At 39.1% G+C, this 18484-nt stretch overlaps 1 non-coding gene across 1 annotated transcript; it reads left to right on the top strand.

The window, feature by feature from the left end:
- The first annotated feature begins 15539 nt into the window (after positions 1-15539).
- On the top strand, positions 15540-15680 carry LOC131279343 (U4 spliceosomal RNA). The gene has a single exon (XR_009186711.1). It is a non-coding gene; the product is annotated as a U4 spliceosomal RNA (small nuclear RNA).
- The last annotated feature ends 2804 nt before the right edge of the window (positions 15681-18484 follow it).

The following is an 18484-nucleotide window of genomic DNA, read 5'->3' as shown; positions in this document are numbered from 1 at the left end:
GATTTATACTACAAATGTGATATGTAATTTCCTGCTTTTTGTTTTTCCTTAATCTAAGTAGAGGTAGGAAGCAAGAACACTAAATTATTTGTGGGAGAAAGAGTTTTAAAGGTGATATTAAAGAATTTTCAAGTTTTGGAAAACTGAAATACCATCAGTTATGGGTTGTTGGGCTTCTAATCCTGGCTTCTTTCTCTCCTCATCTGTGATGTTGGGCTAGGTGCGCTTGAACTTGTGTAAGCATTAGGTTCCTCAACTATAAAACAAGTAAGTAATTGTCCCCCTTTGTAGGGCTGTTAAGATTTTACATGTGTTAGAATGTCTGGCACATAATAAGCACTCAAATGTTTGTTTTGTCCTACCTATATATATCAGAATAGAAAAAAAATATTTAGCATTAGGTATGAAATTGTAAGTCTTAAATTTTAACATTTTGAGATTAAATATAGCAAAACTTAACCTTTTACTTTTATAATTGAGACATTTGCCTCAATAATTTAACCTTGTTCTGTGTTTTTTATCATTTATTAACAAATTTCTTTTTTCTTAAGGGAACCCTCAAAAAGCAAAGCGAGTTACAGTCCGTAATGAATAATTTGCCTTACCAGTCTACTTGGACAGCACTCTCATCAAGAAGTTAAGAGGAAGAAAGTTTTCTACCTTCCTCCCCGGTGCTTTCAGCTATCAACCTTGAATAAGTTTAAAGGACACCTGAAAAACAAACCATTTAGTATAGAAATACACAACAAGAATTGGGCCCCAGATCATTTCTGCAAAACAGTTGTGTGAAGTATATCTAAATCTGATGAGACCACCTTGCCCCTCATGTCTGGGATGGTTTGGGGGGAATTGGTACATTATAGAAACTGAAAGAGGAAATCCATAAGGTCAGATGGGGATATATAACAGTGAAGGCTTCAGTATACTCTCCTATAGGCATTTTGAATATTCAGCTTTTATTCAATTAGTCTTTTCCTATAGTATACCAACTTTCTATACTTTGTCCTTGTAGTCCTAGTAATTTTGTTTTAAATTTGAGGACAGTTTAATGTCCCTTGAGGATTTGTTCCCTTTATTATTTAACATTTTGAGTTTAATTTGGTAGGTTAGGTAATGAGAGCATCACAATCATGCTAAAAACAAAAGTAAAAAGTTTTAAATGAGAGCTTAAGAAATGACTAGTGGAGTGGATGTGGCCCAAGTGGTTGAACACCTGCTTCTCACATGGGCGCTTCAAGGTTTGGTTCCTGGTGCCTCCTAAAAAAAAAAAACCTAAAAATACCAAGCGTAAAAACCAACTCGGGAGCCGATTTGGCTCAGTGGTTGAAGGCCAGCTTCTGATATTTGAGGTCTGGGGTTCAATCCCCAACCCCCAGTATCTTAAAAAAGTATAGATACGGAAGTAGTTAAGTGACCGAAAGTTTCTCAAAAAGTATAAATTGTGAAATATTTTTCAGATACAGTGGCAACTGTTTCAAGTTCATATAGATGAAGATTAGCTTAGTTACTGAAATGACTTCCCTTTTCTAGTATCAACATAATAGTTAGCTCCAAGCAATTTTAGGCTCCATATGACTATCTTTTTTCCCTAAGTATTTGGAAGGGTTCTAGAGACAATACACTTGATCCACTTCAAAGACTCATAATGGACTGCTTTACCAAACGAAAATGTTTTTCCTTATGTCCAGTCTTAATCATTGGGTTAATTGCCCTATTCCAGCCCCCTCGCTCTTCTACTCCTTTTTTAATCTATCTTTTCTCACTTTTATCCCCTTCTGATAAATATTTCTCTATGGTCATTCCTTCTTGGGTAGTACGAGGGGCAAAGACAGATGGACCTGGACACGGTGAAAATCTGTGAAGGATCAAGGATTAAATGTTAGAGTAATTAAGAAGGCCTACATTTCACGAAGTAGTTGTAATGATTAGCAGTTTTGGTATGCTTCTGAGGAAATCTAATTGTCATCTTTGGAAAATAGCACTATTGTGAATAGTATGGTGTTAGACTCTGGGAGAAACTAGAAAACGATATTTCTAGGTATATTCAAGATTCTCTCCAAATGCTTTCAAGCAGGCTTAACTGGGAATATACCAGGGTTTGGGTTCAAATACTCCACATAATTACAGGTTCCTAGCCAAAGGTATAATGTTTCTCAAAACATCACCGACTAGGGAATGTAAATCCAAACTAGCTGGCAAACTGTTTACTTAGCATATTTTCCCCAGTGAAATCTAGATCTAAATATTCATTTCTACCTTATGAGATAACTAGTATGATGAGAACATTTTAAGTTTAGTAGCTATTTAAGGTTTTTGAACTGTCATGATAGGTCATCCACAATTGCATTGTGATTCCCCAAGATTTGGGAGCATGCCAATTCAAGGGTTGGCTGACTAATTACTGATCTGTAGTTGAACCAGATCTCTTGTGACTCAGCATACCACACTGAACACACTGTCATACCATACTCGTTACATCAACTGAAGGATGTTTTAAAAATCTGGTTCTTAACATTTCCAGCACAAATCCCTGAAAATTTATTTATACTCTGGACAGAAGGGATAGTTGAGTGTCTTGGCTCATGTTGAATAAAGCTGCAATCAGAGAATGGTTTATAAACCACCTCCATGAAACTCCCCAGGAACTTGTTAGAAGTGCAGATTGTTCTGTGCACTACCAGAAAAATCGTTAAATTTTTGGTTTAGAATATCTGTACTTTAAGCAGACACCCTAGAGAGTCCTGCCTCCTGCCCTTGATATCTCTGCAGAGGCCTTAGTACATGAAAATAAGTTCTATGTATGTTCTGTAGGGTTTTTTTTTGGTTAAAATATACAAAAATTCTGGATTAAAAAACATGGAAAAAACTACTTAAAAGAGTGTACCTCAATGGTCAGAACTGATGGTTAAAGTGGATAGTTCCAACCAGAACAGGTTGAGTTATCAAGTACGGCCTCTGGATGTGAGCACAGCAAATTTTGAATTAAGTCCAATTTGGATCTTTCAAATTGTGTCGAGCTAAGGTCCTATCCATAGTGGAATAACATGACCTTCATCTACGCCTCTAGAACTTAAAGTGAAAATTAACTTTTTCACCCTAAATTTTTGTTGAAAATTTTAAAATATTCTTGCTTGTCTCAGCAAACAATTTAGCATCTACCTTATTCCCTGCTTCCCCCCACCCCCTCCAAAGTATTCAATTCTCTGTTAAGGAAGGCTGGAGGAGGCTGTCAAAAGTGTTAGGGTTTGGTGTCAGGACAAGAATTTCTATGGAACCCACTCTTCTTCCATGTATAGATTTCAATCCCTTTCTGTACAGGAAAGCCAGGTACAAGAAACATTTTTCATAGCTAGTTAATGTGCAAAGGTATTTGTTTGCTATGTGGTTATAGGGGTTGGTCTTCGGTTTCAAATATAGCCTAGTAGGAGACTAAGACCTCAAAGTTGCTGAATGCATAAAGATGAGCAAGAATAGGGTAGACCGCACAACTAGTGCCATCTACTGGTGATTACTATAGTTCCTGTAGCTTAGGTTTCTGTCTTGGTTTCAACGTGAGAAAGGTTACAATCCATTGGATGAGAATTTTTGCTGATTTAAGAATGACATGAGAGAACATTAAAGGTTAGTTGGGTCATTGTAATTCATGAACACTGTGACATCATGCTGGATTTAAGCAGGTTTATTAACCCCTGATCTCCTAAAACCAAAAAAAAATGGGAAGTTCACAAAATTGTACATTACATTTGTCTTATTGTCAATAGTGGTGGGAAGTGTAATAAAATTATCTTCTGGTGCGTGGTGTTTTGGTAAAAACAGTTGAAGTAGAACATGAACCTGCCTTTGTAAGTTTTGTTCCTTGGATTTATCCAGGTATTTTGAAAATCGTGGCAAAAGGACTTTTTGTAGTTTTTTTGAGCTTTGCAGAACACCTATTTTAAATGTCAGACAATATGCTTTGGAGAAAACATGGTTTTTGAATTTAGGAGATTTTGGTTTGAGTCCTCGATCCTCTATGTGACCATGAGCCTCATTATAAAATGAGAATAATGGGATTGTGTACTTCCAGGGTTTCAGAACTATGTGAGCCAATATATGTATAACATCTGCTACATAACTAGGACTCAACAAATGTTAAGTCCTGTTATAAGCAACAGAAATGAGACAAATGGTCATTTCACCAAACCATTATTAGAAAGTAGTCTTAAATCTGACTGAAATATTAAGCAATTTTTATGTTATTGTGAGTAAGGTTTTTTTGTTTAAGCCAAACCAAGTTTTTATAGTCTGGTAATTTACCATGACAGCATTAGGGTTGACTCTTCATTACAAAGATGTCTCCATTAGCTGAAGTACCCTGTGCTGTTTTTCCCATTCACCTTTGCCCAAAGGGTGAGAACATGGATATTTAGGGGCAGTGGAAGAGGGAGGGAATGTAGACCGGGGTTTGTGCCATAGAGGAGGTTGGTGGTCAAGAACAAGGCAGAGGGCACAACTAGAAGGAATTCTATATTCCCAGTGACAGCCCTCAGGATTGCTCTTCTCCCAGAGGTGCAAAGTAATTTTTTTGCTTCTGATAACTAAAGCATTGGGTAATATTTTCCAAACATTGTGAAAAATTTCAAATAGGTGGCAATGTTGAATTTTAGTACACCCACCACCTAGTTTTACATTTCATTAGTTTTATTATACATCGATCTGGTCTTTTAAGCATTCATTAACCATTTTGAAGTGTTTCAAGTAAATTGCAGACATTGGTACACTTCATAAATATTTCAGCATTCTTACTAGAGTATAATTTGCCATTTCTAGTGTAAAATTTACAATGAAATGCACAAATCTTAGGTGTATTTTCATGAGATATATAGCAAATGCCTATACATAAACAAACCCCTACCAAGATACAAAACATTACCACCACTCCAGAAACTTCCCTCCTGCCCCCTTCCCAAGTCAATCCCCATCCCCATGGCTCCAGTAATTGTGCTCTTATATTTTAAAAGCTGTTCTTCGCTTAACTAAAGGGAAAAGTTCTGTAGTGCCAAGGCCATCTCTAGATATCCTTGCCAGGTTAAACTCTAGCTATGCCAGAGCACAGCAAAAACCCAGACTCTCAAACATCTCAGAAGTGTAACTCCAAGATCTTGGTATTTTTTACTTTCTTTGTTTCAACTTAATTCCAGGTTTTCCTTAATAATCTAGTTATATTTTCCTCATGATTTACACCTGGCATCCTTGAGTTTTGGGGGCAGAAACTGGCAAAATGGAGGCCAACTGAGCAGGGGAATTGTCAGGCTGTTCTGATTATAAATGCTGGTCTTTTCACCATATCAGACAACAGTCCTGTAAAATCTGACTTAGGTATTATGCAATATATATGAAATATTTCAGGTAAGATTTTTAAAAAAGTCAAACTGAGTTTTTACAGTCTTCTGATGGCACAGGCTGGCAGCTCCAGGCCTTAGGACTGAGGAAGGTGTTGGCAACCAGGGACAAAACGCCATTCCTCTGCCTCAGTCAGCTCCAAGAAGGTGGAGGGTGGGGAACGTCTGGCAGGACTTTTGGGATGATGTGCCAGAAGAGGGGACAAACTGGAACCTCAGTGTTTTCAGGTCAGGTGCTCATCTATTCAGATTTTAATTTTCTTAATGTGTGAGCTGAACAGAAATGCCTTCTGCTCCTCAGGGTTTTGACTTTTCTTATGGGTCAGGATTCAGAACAAGACCCTACACTGATCCTTTGATCTGTAGGGAAACACCCTTGAATGAAACTAAAGCAAATAGTTTTCCCCCTAGTGCATGTGTGTGCAGAAAGCTCTATTGGAAGTGGAAATGTGTCCTGTTAAACATATATCTGACCACACTTCTTCAGCTCCAAACCCTTTATTGATTTCTCTCCTAGTAACAGCCACAGCTCTTAGTAGGCTTTCAGTGACCTACATACAATGCCTAGGTATCTGCCAAGCTCCACACCACCTGCCAACTGCACCACACATGCACACACACTTGCTATCATTGCCAACCGAGATGTTTTTTGTATTGAGCTCCATATTACCCCATCTTTGTACATCTTAGATTTTATTTCTTTTCCTTTTTATCACTTGGTGTTAAGGATCTACTCTTTCCATTTCTTAAATGTGCTAACCATCATTTTTGAGGCACTTATATGCAAGAAACTATGCTAGTGACTTAGCTATTATCTCATAGAGTCTCTGAAGTAATCCAGTGAGGGAGATTTTGTTATCACATTATATAGAGAGACTAAAGTTTAGACGGATTGAATAATTTGCCTGAGCGCATACAACTAGGAAGTGATCAAAGTCCCACACACCAAAACCTATGCTTTTAACTGCTGAGCAATATTGAAACTTTGAGACTCAGGCTGGCTAACTGGACAGGTGCAGCTTTAGGCAGGAGGAAAAAGAAATACAAAATTTGACTAATTCATGTTTTTCATGGGATTAGTCATATATTAAGTGTTAACTGAATATAGATGTAGTTAAATTTAGTCTTCAATAGAGGACTACCAAATCAATAGGGAAAATATGGACCATTGGGTGTTGGGATGGCTGTATAGACATATGCTCTACACATATGCACACACAAATATTAAAATGTGGATGAATTCCATTTGGGAATGGGAAAAATTTTTCTACCAAGCATTAAAAATTCAGTAACATTAAAGGGAAGATTAATAAATTTTGCTACGTTAGCATGGTGAAGAAAACAAAGTAAAAAGACAAATGATAAACTGGGAAAATATTTGTAATTTATATCATTGAGAAAGGACAAATACTCCTAACATGTAAATTGCTTCTAAAAGTAGAGAAGACCAACCACTCTATGGAAAAATGGACAGAAGATCATTATAGGGAAGTGGACTTGGCCCAATGGATAGGGCGTCTGCCTACCACACAGGAGGTCCACAGTTCAAACCCCAGGCCTCCTTGACCTGTGTGGAGCTGGCCCATGCGCGGTGCTGATGCGTGCAAGGAGTGCGCCCCGTAAGGAAAGCTGCCCAGCATGAAAGAAAGTGCAACCTGCCCAAGAATGGTGCCACACACATGGAGAGCTGACACAAGATGACGCAACAAAAAGAAACACAGATTCCCGGTGCCACTGATAAGGATAGAAGCCGTCAGCACACAGCAAATGGATGCAGAGAGCAGACAACTGGGGGGGGGGGTAGTAAATAAAAAATAAATCTTTAAAAAAAGATCATTGTGTATGGAAAAAATTGAAAGAGCTTGTAAGCAAAGTGAGCAACCTCACGCCTAAGAGGCAAATTTAAATACCTTTTAGATACTTTTAAAATGGCAAAAATATGAAAGTTTGGCAACATTCTCTATTAATGACTCTTGGAAACAGGCACTTTTATGCACTGTTGGACTGTAAAACTAATTCCTATGGAGGGGGATTTGGCAATTTAAAATTCGTATTTGCTGTTCTGTGACCCAACAATTCTGTCTCTGGGAATGTGTGTTTACAAATGGCTTCTCGAATTCTCCTCCCTGTATTCATGTCTCTGGGTATTGCCCCTTTCCCCACCGACATTGCCTGTCCTTGTGATTTACTTTGTCCAATAGGATAATAGTAAACTTGATGCAGGCAGAAGATTGAAAAGTGCTTGTACATTGGGGCTTGCTCTCAATGCTCTTGGAATCTTGTAGACTAGTATGTGACCATAAAAATCAGTGCTAGCTGACCTGCCGGAGAATGTGGCCACATGAGGCATCTTGTGTGACAGCATGCTAACCACCAGACATGTGAATGCATCTGTCTTAGACTCTCCAGCTCCAGCCAAGGTGCCAGCTGACTTTGGTCACATCAGTGAGACTAGCAGAAAGAGGCAGGTCTGAGCCCTGCCAAAATTGCTGGCCTGCAGAATCTTGAGCTAATGATTGCTGCTTTAAACCATTAAATTTTGGGGTCATGTGCTCCACATAGCAAAATCGAACTGATAACAAAGTACCAAAGATAAACTGGCAAAAACAGAAAAGGATGTATTCTCTGAAGCATTTCCTATATGCTATATGTATATATGGTCCATATATATAAATATATGCATATGTAAAAGTAATATAAAAATACATATCCAAAGCAAAAGCAAAATGAAATAAATGAAGCTAATTTTGTTGATCATTAATCACACAGAGAAAAATGATTTCAAATATTTTAAAAATGCAATAATTCATCTAGACATTCCTAGTAGGGATACTCTGGTAAAAAAGAATTAGGGAAAAAATAGTAATACTGTTAATAACAATATTGATATTCTGAATCCATTATATATACAGTATGATGGACAAAACATGCAATTTTGTTGATGTTAGGAATCAAAAAAATATACAAATATAAAATCAAAGATACTAAGTAAAATGATAAATTATAGCTATAGTAATAAATTTGAATTGGAAATATCACTATGAAATAGTGCATTTCTTTAAAAAAGACAAAAAGCATTTTCTAGCCCTGTTCTTTGAAAAACAGTAGTGAGCCCTCCTAGCCCATGGATTGTAGTCTCTGTCATTTTCCAGAAAAGGAATAAGGGCTCCTTGGGATATGTCCAAGATAAGCTGAGAGCATCTTGTTGAAACTGAAAGAAATAAGCTACTAAATAGTGTTAGGGTCATTTAAAAAAGTTCAGGACCCAATTTGAAAGGTTTCTTGCTTGCCAAAGATGGTGATTTTGTGTACCAAAATAAAAATTACTATAAATTGAAATTCATGTTAAAATCCATTAGTTTAAAACATACATACACACACACACACACACACAAATCTTTGCAGGATATTAGGGAACCCGCTGTTCTGAAAACTGTTAAAGAAGGGAAATAATCTAGCTTTTATATTTCCTTTCCTGTAGAAACCATATCTAAGGGTAACCAAATAGTTGATCTGGGATAGTTATTCTTCATGAAGAATTCCAGCTAATAAATAAAGAAGGAATGGATATTAAAACACCATTTTGTTACCTCTAACAAAATAATGGACCTAAGAAATAATCACCAGACCTGCCCTCATCAAGATGGTTGAGATGTTTCAGGTCTCTGTCCTTGACAGAAGCTTTGAACAATCAACAAGAACTGGTAGAAACATCTTTCTCAAAGGTCCAGAAAAATAGTTAAAGGATTACAGTGAAAGGCGAGTGCTGAATCAAGAAAAAGTCTACTTAAATGTGATTGGATCTCCTGGCAGTCTGGCTAGCCCTTCCCAGAGCCAGCTGTGGATCCCTCATCCAGGTTTTAGAGGGAGCAGAGTAACCCTCAGGCACATACTGGGAGTATGTTTGGTGGTGACCTGAGGGACGTGCTGTCCCAGAATTTGCCCTGCTTATAGAAAGCTGTTCACAGAGCTTTTCTACAGAACATTGTGGGAGAGCAGTCAAGTTGTGCTGCCTTGTGCAAGGGATTGCCGGCTGTAGGACACACGGTTCTGTGCCCAGGACTGCAAAGAAAGTGTTTCCTAAGGAGGAGGGGACTTTCCTATCAGTGTAAGTGAGGGAATTCTTAGGGCTGCACACACATGCTTAAGATAACATGCATGCATAGAAAGGATAAGGGAGGCCTCTTCACTTTGGCTTCAAGCTATTTTCTAAACTCATTGTATGGATAAATTCTGAAGGAGAGCACACACACAGGTCAAACTGCAAGGACTGGGAGAGGTGATTTTGTTTTTTCCTATTTTTATTTTTTATTAGCTCCTGTCATTAAAGGAATTCTGTCATATCATTAGTTGCATACAAACTTAAGGAATAGACACCTCAGAGTCAAAATTCCAGTGATAACACATTGTAATATCAATATGCTCAGGTTCATCAAATGGTTTCAAAGAATACAAAGAAACAGGAAGCAATGACCCAGGCAAAGGAGAAAGTTAAAGCATTAGAAACCATCAATGAGGAGGACCAGACCTGGGACATATCAGACTTTTAAAAAGTGGCCCTAAATATGCTCAAAGAGCTAAAGGAAAAAATGGACAAAAACGTAAGGAAATCAAGAAACAATTTGCTATCATCTAAATTCAATTTTGAAAAATTAATGAGAAACTTTTCAATATATCTAGCTGAAAATACAGGACTCTTCTGATCAATCACACACAAAAAACAGACAACCATACATATGTGCCTCCTGATATGAAGCAATGGAAGTACCTAACACCAGTATTCTTTCCAAAAATGGGATGTGAATCTGTTCGGTTCTCTAGATCTTCCAGTTTACAGGATGTATAGAGTACCAAGGAACAAGGTAAATGACACTACGGGGATACAAGCGGGAAACTACAGACAACCAGTCTTCATTTTTCAACCAATATATTGCAAGGATAAAATAGGTGTGTGGTTGTGGTAGTGGAAAAGGCACTTAAGAGAAACATCAATCACATGCAATATGTGGACCTATTTGAAATTTGACTGAAAAAGAAACCAGTGGATAAAAGCATTTGTTAGACAATTTGGGAAATCTGAATGGCGGTTAGGTATTAATAATCTTAAAGAATCAGTAAATTTTTTAGGTGTAATATGTTTTGTGGCTATGTTAAGAAAGCGTCCTTATTTTTTAAAGTTGCATTCTGTATCGGTCAGGGTCCACTCAGGAGACAAAAACCACAGAATACTTTGAATAGGAACAGTTTAATTTAGTGGAAAGTTATCTACTAAGGGGTAAAACAAACTCTAAAGAACAGAGGAATGGGAGATATGAGGAGGAGCCACTTCCTCCAAGGCTGAGACAGAACACCCAAGCAAGGAATACATCTGGAGTAGGCCTCCTATTCCCCCAGGGGTGAGATACAGCTCTCCTTGCATGGGGCATGCCCGTGGACCACCAGACGGTGGAGAAGTTCACTGAGATGGTGCAGGCTAAGGGAGGTTTTCCTTGGGGGTCTGGCAGAACTTCATGGGAATACGCTAGCTGGGGCACGTGTGAGTCTCACTGCGAAGCTGGCTGAGTTCCAGCAGATTACACTGGGAAGCCACTCACTTGAGTGCTGATGAAACTTGCTGGGAGGTGAGCCCCACTGTGTATCTCATGAGCTGCTGGCTGCTTCACACTACTAGAACAAGCAGGGGCGAGCACAGCAGAAACAGGAAGTGAAACCCCTTCTTTCTCTAGTGTCCCTCTGGTGCCCTCTATTGACAAAGCTTAACATCTTGCCAGCTAGCAAAAAAAAAAAACACAAAAAACAAAAAATAGGGTCCAGGTCATGAATCAGGTCAAAGAAGGATGGGTTTGGCCTACATACTGAAAAATAGGATGCTTGTGATTTTTTTCAAAATAATTCCATGGGTAGGGATATGGATGAAAAAAGATATTGATAAGCTGATAATTGTTGAAACTGGGTAACTGGTATAAAAGGGTTCATTATACTTGTCTCTACTTTTTATATATTTTGATTGTAGATGTACTCACTTTGCCTGTTTAATTTTCATTATTAAAAGCTTTTAAAATGTGAATCAACACATTGTCCTGAAGAGGCTAAAGCTCTACACTGTAACCTAAAACTTTAAGACTGCTCAGAATGTGGGAGAAGTCAGGTATTGACCTCATGCAATCTAAATATGCCCTTACTGGGAAGATGGAACTGACACTCTGGCTGATTGTGGAAAGAGAGAGACTTCCTCCCTATTGGAAAGTTTGGGGTTAAGAGGCCAATATCTCAGGCAAGCATGCAGTCAACTTTGAAATGGGCCAGCAGAACAATTGCCTTAAATGAGTCGACGTGGGGAAAGCACAACAGTGCCTGGGACATTCTAAGTGCTATGTGTTACTATTGTTGTTGTTACTGTCATTATTACCTCATGTTAATGGTTTCCTCCTCAGCAGACAAACTGGAAGTAAGCACTCCTGCCCCTATGAGGCAGTATTGTTGAGACTCCATATTAACCAAGAACTCAAATCTTAAAGGAGAGAGCTGACTAGCACCTGAGAGTGCCTGCTCTTTTTCTCTTTTTTCTTGTATTCTAGGGGAAAGAGACAGTTGCAGTACTGGCTGCCTCAGCAGATGCAGCAACAATGGAGGTGCTGCCAGCAGTGTCAGATGCAAAATGGTGGCGACTGCAACAGCGCTGGCAGCAACCAGGGCAGCTGAGGCTGCAGGGCATGGCAGAGGCCCGAGTGGAGGCAGGTGCAGCCTGGGGACTGCTTGGACCTCAGTGTTAACAGGACCATAGTCCTCCCCACTTGGGGCTCTACAGAGGGACAGGGAAGTAGGAGAGACCTCTATTGCCTGGACTATATTCTTGACACAGGGTTGGGGATAAATGGGCATTGTAGAAGCCAAGGGGTTCAATGGAAGTGGGAGAAGTTGCTTAAACACTGGAGGTTTTGGAGGGAAGGATTTCATTAAGTGCCTTCGTGGTGGTGGTGTGTGTGTGTGCGCCTGTGTGGCAGAAACATGCACATGCAGATGTGTATGGACATCTGTCTGTGGGGTAGCAGTGGCAACAGGACTCAATTCCTTGTAAAAGGGCTCAAATTTCATATTTGGATTGAAGAGATGAGTAAGTAAACCTATCTGGGTAACCAACCTGGTATAATATTTTTCCTCTACAGTGAAGTTACATTTCATGAACATTTCATTTATGGGGATTCACCTAAAAGTGCTTGGCATATCAAACAAACAAGCTAACAACAACAACAAAAGACAGAAGTGGGAGAGAAAACAAAAATCTTCATTTAAAAAATCTCCATAGCAATGACAACTGGTCCTCCCTGGTGGTCTTAGTTCCTGTGTGGTTCTCAGAGTGGAGCATCTTGCTGCTCAGTGGGATTCTAGCTCTTAAAGACTTGGGTTTTTTATAGAGCTCTAAATTCAAATGAACTCCCTCCTCCAGAACTCATGAATGAATATCAACTTCTCTTACTCGTTTCTTCTGATGGAATTTAGAAATTTGGAAATGAAAATTTTCATTTTTCTATTAAAAGTGAATAATTTGTGATTGATATTACTATACAGAGATGTATACACAAAATTGTGTGTTCCAAATCAGTTTAAGGGAGTTGCAGATAAACTTAGTATGGGCATGACTTTCTTTTACATGCTGACTCTGGACCCGACCCCTGCACAAAACATGATTGCTCTGAAAGGCAGGGTCTTCTGGGGAACTCCTTCATTGGAGTTTCTGGCTTGCAGCCTGCCCTATAAAATTTGGACTTGTGGCACTCCCATGGTGCATGAGAAAATTTTATAAAATCTCATAATATTTACTGATGTCTCCTATCGGTTCTGTTTCCCTAGAGAACCCTGACTAATACACTATGTAATTTGCATGAAGACCCATTGGATCTAAAGCTATCTTGTGGCTGCTGTCTGCAGGTCTGAAAGTGCTCTTGATTATGCCTGCTGCCTTCTGTGTTCTTGCTCTGGACAACCCCTCGGGCTCATCAACACTTCCTGGTGTTCAAGTTTGCTTGGATATATTTGTTGATTGGAGGCAGAAAAACTTGTTGGCAAAGAACTCAAGCTGGGCCCTCTGCTGATGGGCTCAGAGGCATCTGGCTTTGCTGGGCAAGCTGGTGAGTCTACCCAACACATGTGCTTTGTAGGGGAGAAGAAGGGTCAAGAAAAGGGAGAGTAACTTCTGGAAGGAAAGGACTTGGGAATGTGGAGCCTGACCCAGAACAAAGCTTTAGTCTTCAGTGGTGCATGGAGGCTTTGAGTACAAGGCAGCCACTATTCCCAGAATCTGTCCTTGGCCTGCAGTGCTGGCCTGACCAGGGAAGGAGAGAGCTGCAGAGATAGGGAGGAAGCGCTGATGTGCTAAACTGTGCCACACATTGGGGCACAGGAAATATTGCTCTGAGAGTCAAACACTGCTCAAGCCAGAAGAGGAGACATTTGCTACCCACCTGCCCCTAACCCCTGGACTCAAGCAAGACCTGGATCTGTGGGAGAAGCAGGGATGATGCTGAACTAAGGGGTTCATATGCAGAGAAGTGGTGGTCCCCCAGGGGGTTGGGGCTCCCAGAACTCCAAACGGGAGCTCTCTGCTTGGAGCTGGAGGGCCTACACCTGCTCCAGTGCAGGTTAAACTCAGTTTTAACTTTTTTTTGATTTTAGGTTTTTCTAGGGCTATACATTATCTCCTTACACATAGCACAAAATTATGCAACTTTATAAAAAAGTAGTTTTATATGTATTAAAGTAAAATAAATGTGTTATGCTCTAAGACTCTAACTTGTCTTATTTGCAGGTGATTTAAACCTCTAGTTGTGTAGTATAAGCTTGGCTTTCCTGCAGCACTTCTTTTTTAGAATGTTAATAATGCAACTATTTTTTTTTTTTTTTAGAACAAGAAAATACATTAGAAGATTCCCTATCACATTTCAAGAACACTTGGGGAAGAAATTTTTTTTCCTTTTAAAAAATGCGATTTTCACATAACCCTCCCAAAACAAAATCAATATGCAATAAAATCCTGGGTGCTGGAGCTGTTACTGTCAGTTTCTCACCAATAAGTGTATTAGATTGAATGCCCCATCCTACATGGTACTTTTCTGCATTTTGTGTCTAGATACACTTCAAGAAAATCAAATGTAAAAATGTCTTGATGTTTAATAATTTACACCTTACACCCACCTCACTTTCTGCACATTTTTTTTTTTTCTGCTTCAAGAAGACATTTTGCAAAGTGGCATAATTTTTTTTTTTTCAACTTTTCAGCAAGGAGGGAGAGAAAGTCAATTTATAGGAATAATTGGCTGCTGCTCCTGATTATGAAGGAGGGAAAGAAAAAGAAGGGGGCAAGTGGGACTCTATTCTCTTTGTTTACTTCTTACCTCCTTTCTGGTTGGGGTCAGGGCTAACCTCAGTTCCAGAGAACAGTAACCTGGACATCACTTGGGCTCCATGACAGGGCTGGTCCTGCCTGGCACCAAGGGGACTTGGGCCCAATTCTGAAACTCTTCACACAAACACAGCCTGTTAAGTCCTGGCAGGTCATGTCTACTACCTACTCTCTTACATTTTTTTTTTTCTTCTTCTTCCAAAACACGCACAGAGCCTTGCTTCAAGCTTCCAGGAATTAATAAAGGAAGAGACAAACATTAGACTACCGAAATTCTGATTAACTTTTATGTGAATTTATATATAAAGTTGGACGAATCACTGATTTTTAATAAACAGGAGAGAAAATCTTAAAGATTAATGTAGTAGCTGAGAATACAGGAACCAGAACTTTGATGCTCGCTTAATTCTTTCTCCCAACCCGTGTCATTTGGAGAAAAAATATCAAAGATCCCTACAGAGAGGGAAAGGATAGAAGGACTATGCAAATTGAAAGTGCACAAGACTAAATCATCACTCTTGTGCAAATGAGCCTTTTCTTCGTGCAATCTTCAGGATGTTTTAGAGATGTATTTGCTGAGGACACATTCCCAAAGATAAGAAGAAATGGAGACATGATGAAAGAGAGCTGGAGAGCCTGATTTTTAACCAGTTGCTTTCTCTATGTATTACAAGAGGTTAAAACAATCTGAGATCCAGTAAGACCTTGACTTTGTTTACATTAATATCTATCTTTTAAAAAATTAACAATAATGAATAAGCTTTGCACAGCGGCAGTATTGAAGCCAGTGAGGTCTATCTGAGGCACAATTACTGCAAATTGAAAACTTTTCCCAACACCCTACCATGACGACTAGAAATACAGTTGGCATTGGCAATTTTTGACAGTCTCCATGGAGACTGAATTTTCTACATAGAAATTAAAGGTTAAAAAAAATAATGAATTAGTCACATATACACTTGGTGCTCCTCATCGCCAGAAGCCTTATGCCCAGAAGCCTCAACCAGAATGGCTGCTGTCCCAGCTAATAAACTAAGGTCTTTATTAGTTTCAGGGATACTGCTGCCCTGCAGTCTCTTGTGCCCTGGCTTGGGGACTAGGGCAGAAGGTTGGTTTCTGTATGCTAATGGAAGCTTCTCCGCCTTAGGAGGAGTGCTTAAGGCCAGCGGCTTTCTGGGCTCTCTGGCCACTCACTTTCCCATGTAATGGAATGTTCCAGTGTTGAGAGTCTACCAAGGTTAAATAATTTAACCTAAAGCTCCCTCTGGCCTGGCAGTAGACTGCTAATATATTTAAAGATATATTTTGAGTGGCGTACTGATTAAGTATTCAATTTTTCTCTAAATAATAAACTGACAGTAATAGGTATAAAACAATGCAAAAGGCCTTATTGTGTTTGATTAACCTTGACTGTGGCTGTTTTTCTAGCTTAGGCAGCTGGTTTGAACAAACTTGTAATTTCACAGTCTTACAGAAAAAGTCATTAATCTTTCATCAGTGTATAAAATAGGAACTTAGTATATATTTACTGATAATGAAGGGACATATGTAGGTTGAAATAATTTATTGATACTTTATTTCACACTTGAGTTCTATGAACAAATACTTAAAAATAACATCGTTGGACATGCATCTTTACCCACTTGTCTTATTTTGCTTAAGTTAAATTCATGAGACTCTATGCCACTGAGACTTCAAAGGGAGGTAACTAATAGTGGTTAAGACTTTGAAGGCTGAATTCTGGTGTTGCTTATTATTAGCTGTGCAACCTTGTACAGGTAGCTTAACTTCTCTAAGCTTAGTTTCTAGTGCTCTAAAATGGAGTTAATATCATTTTCATCCTTGGGCTATTATGAAAAGTGTTTATCCCAGTGCTGGAAACATAGTAAAGTACTTAATAACATAGCTATTATAATTATTCCTAGAACTAGACCTGCTGGGTTAAGGGAATGTCTATTAAAGGTATTGATACATATTGCCAAAAATTCATCTTATTTGATTTTAGAGGTGTGGGCTTAATAGTGAATATGTTACAGTAAGAAATGATAGGCATGTCTGTGAAGGTAATAAGCTGCCCTTCTTGCCCTACTCATGTGTTCATTTCATATCTATTCTCCCTTCTTCTAAAAAGAGCACCTTGATTTTCCTTTGGAGAACCATCTTTCCTTATTCTCTGTCCATGTGGTTCAGTGAGGCTGGCTTTAGAAGGAGCAGGAGTGTACAAGACAGTCCTGACCAATAGAAATATCACATCTGCTCTGCTGCAGTGATTGGAAAGCAACACTGTCTTTTTAGCTGGGGTTGCTAAGCCTAAAGCTGCCGCTGACCATCTTTATGTTTGTTTGAAAAGAATCACCTGGAGAATGAAGCATAGAGAAAAGCAGAGCTGAGATATAGAGACATATCCTGAAGACTGCATTTGAACAATTGGATGAAACTGTGCCTGGACTTTTGAGTTACACAAGTCAATATATTCCTTTTACTGCTTAAATCACCTTATGTTGGGGCCTTATTGAAAGATAGTCAAATCTGGTTGATCATATTATATTGCTGAAGGTCATACCCTGTGTGGCAGTTTGAGATTATTTATGAATCCCAAAAAAGAGAAAGATTATCTATTTTCTGGGTTTGATACCCTTTGCATTAAATTCAGCAGAAATGTATTTGATCAGATTATCTGTTATGGTTGCTTTGAGGACTCTTAGTTTTGACTAAGTCAGAGGTGTGACTCAGGTTGAGTCCCTGCCCCCTTGCTGGGTCTGCTATAAACGGACACTCATTCAAGAAGACACATGAAAGAGAGAACCTTTTCATTTTTGATCCCATCATATGACAGAAAGGAGAAAGCTCAAACAGCTCACGTCCAGGGAAGAGAGGAGCCATTTTGTCTGATAGCTTACAGCTGACCTTGGGAAGAGAGCCGAGACTGATTTGGGAAGCCCTAAGAGACAAGCTCATGCCAGCCTGTGGCTGAGATTGGGAAGAATGGAGCCTCAGGAGGAAGAGGAAGCCCACAGGGGAAGGCAGAGACCAGCAGAGAGCAATGAGCCTCTTGTTTCAGCACATGGCAAATGACTTTGGTGAGAAAGCAACCCTGAGTTGGACTTCTTACAGCCTTGTAACTATAAGCTTTTACCTAAAATAAACACCCTTTATAAAAGTCAACAGATTTCTGGTACTTTGCATCAGCATCCCTTTGGGTGGGCTGATAAACCCTGCATGAAAAATAAGCAGAGTTTCTATCATGCTAAATGTCAGAAGCATTTATATTTCCAGGATTTCCAAATGATGGTAGGTCACAAGTCAATATGAATTATATGATGCCTGTCTGATGTTGTCATTGGATTAAGGTCTACATTGAACAAGTGTAGCTTTTTTTTTAATCCATGGCTGAAGACATGGATATCTATAGATGACCTGATAAATAGCCATGGTGCTGTGTGGCCCATGTTGATCAGGATGGATCTTAATTCTATGACTGGATTCCTTTATAAGAGAACAAAATTCAGACACACAGAGAGAAAAATTATAGGAAGCAAGGTATAGAACCTGGAAGAGAAGGGAGAGACCAGGGGACCCCTCCATGTGCATTGCCATGTGACAGAGGAGCAAGGACCCCTGGCAGCCAGCCCCGGAATGCCAGTCTTCAGGAAGAAAGCATGACCCTTGATGATATTTTGATTTGGACTTTTTTTAGCCTTAA

Source organism: Dasypus novemcinctus, chromosome 7 (genome assembly GCF_030445035.2).
Source record: "Dasypus novemcinctus isolate mDasNov1 chromosome 7, mDasNov1.1.hap2, whole genome shotgun sequence".
Classification (NCBI taxonomy): Eukaryota; Metazoa; Chordata; class Mammalia; order Cingulata; family Dasypodidae; genus Dasypus; species Dasypus novemcinctus.
The sequence above is the reverse complement of the archived record's forward strand: the minus strand, read 5'-3'. Positions and strand labels throughout refer to the sequence as shown.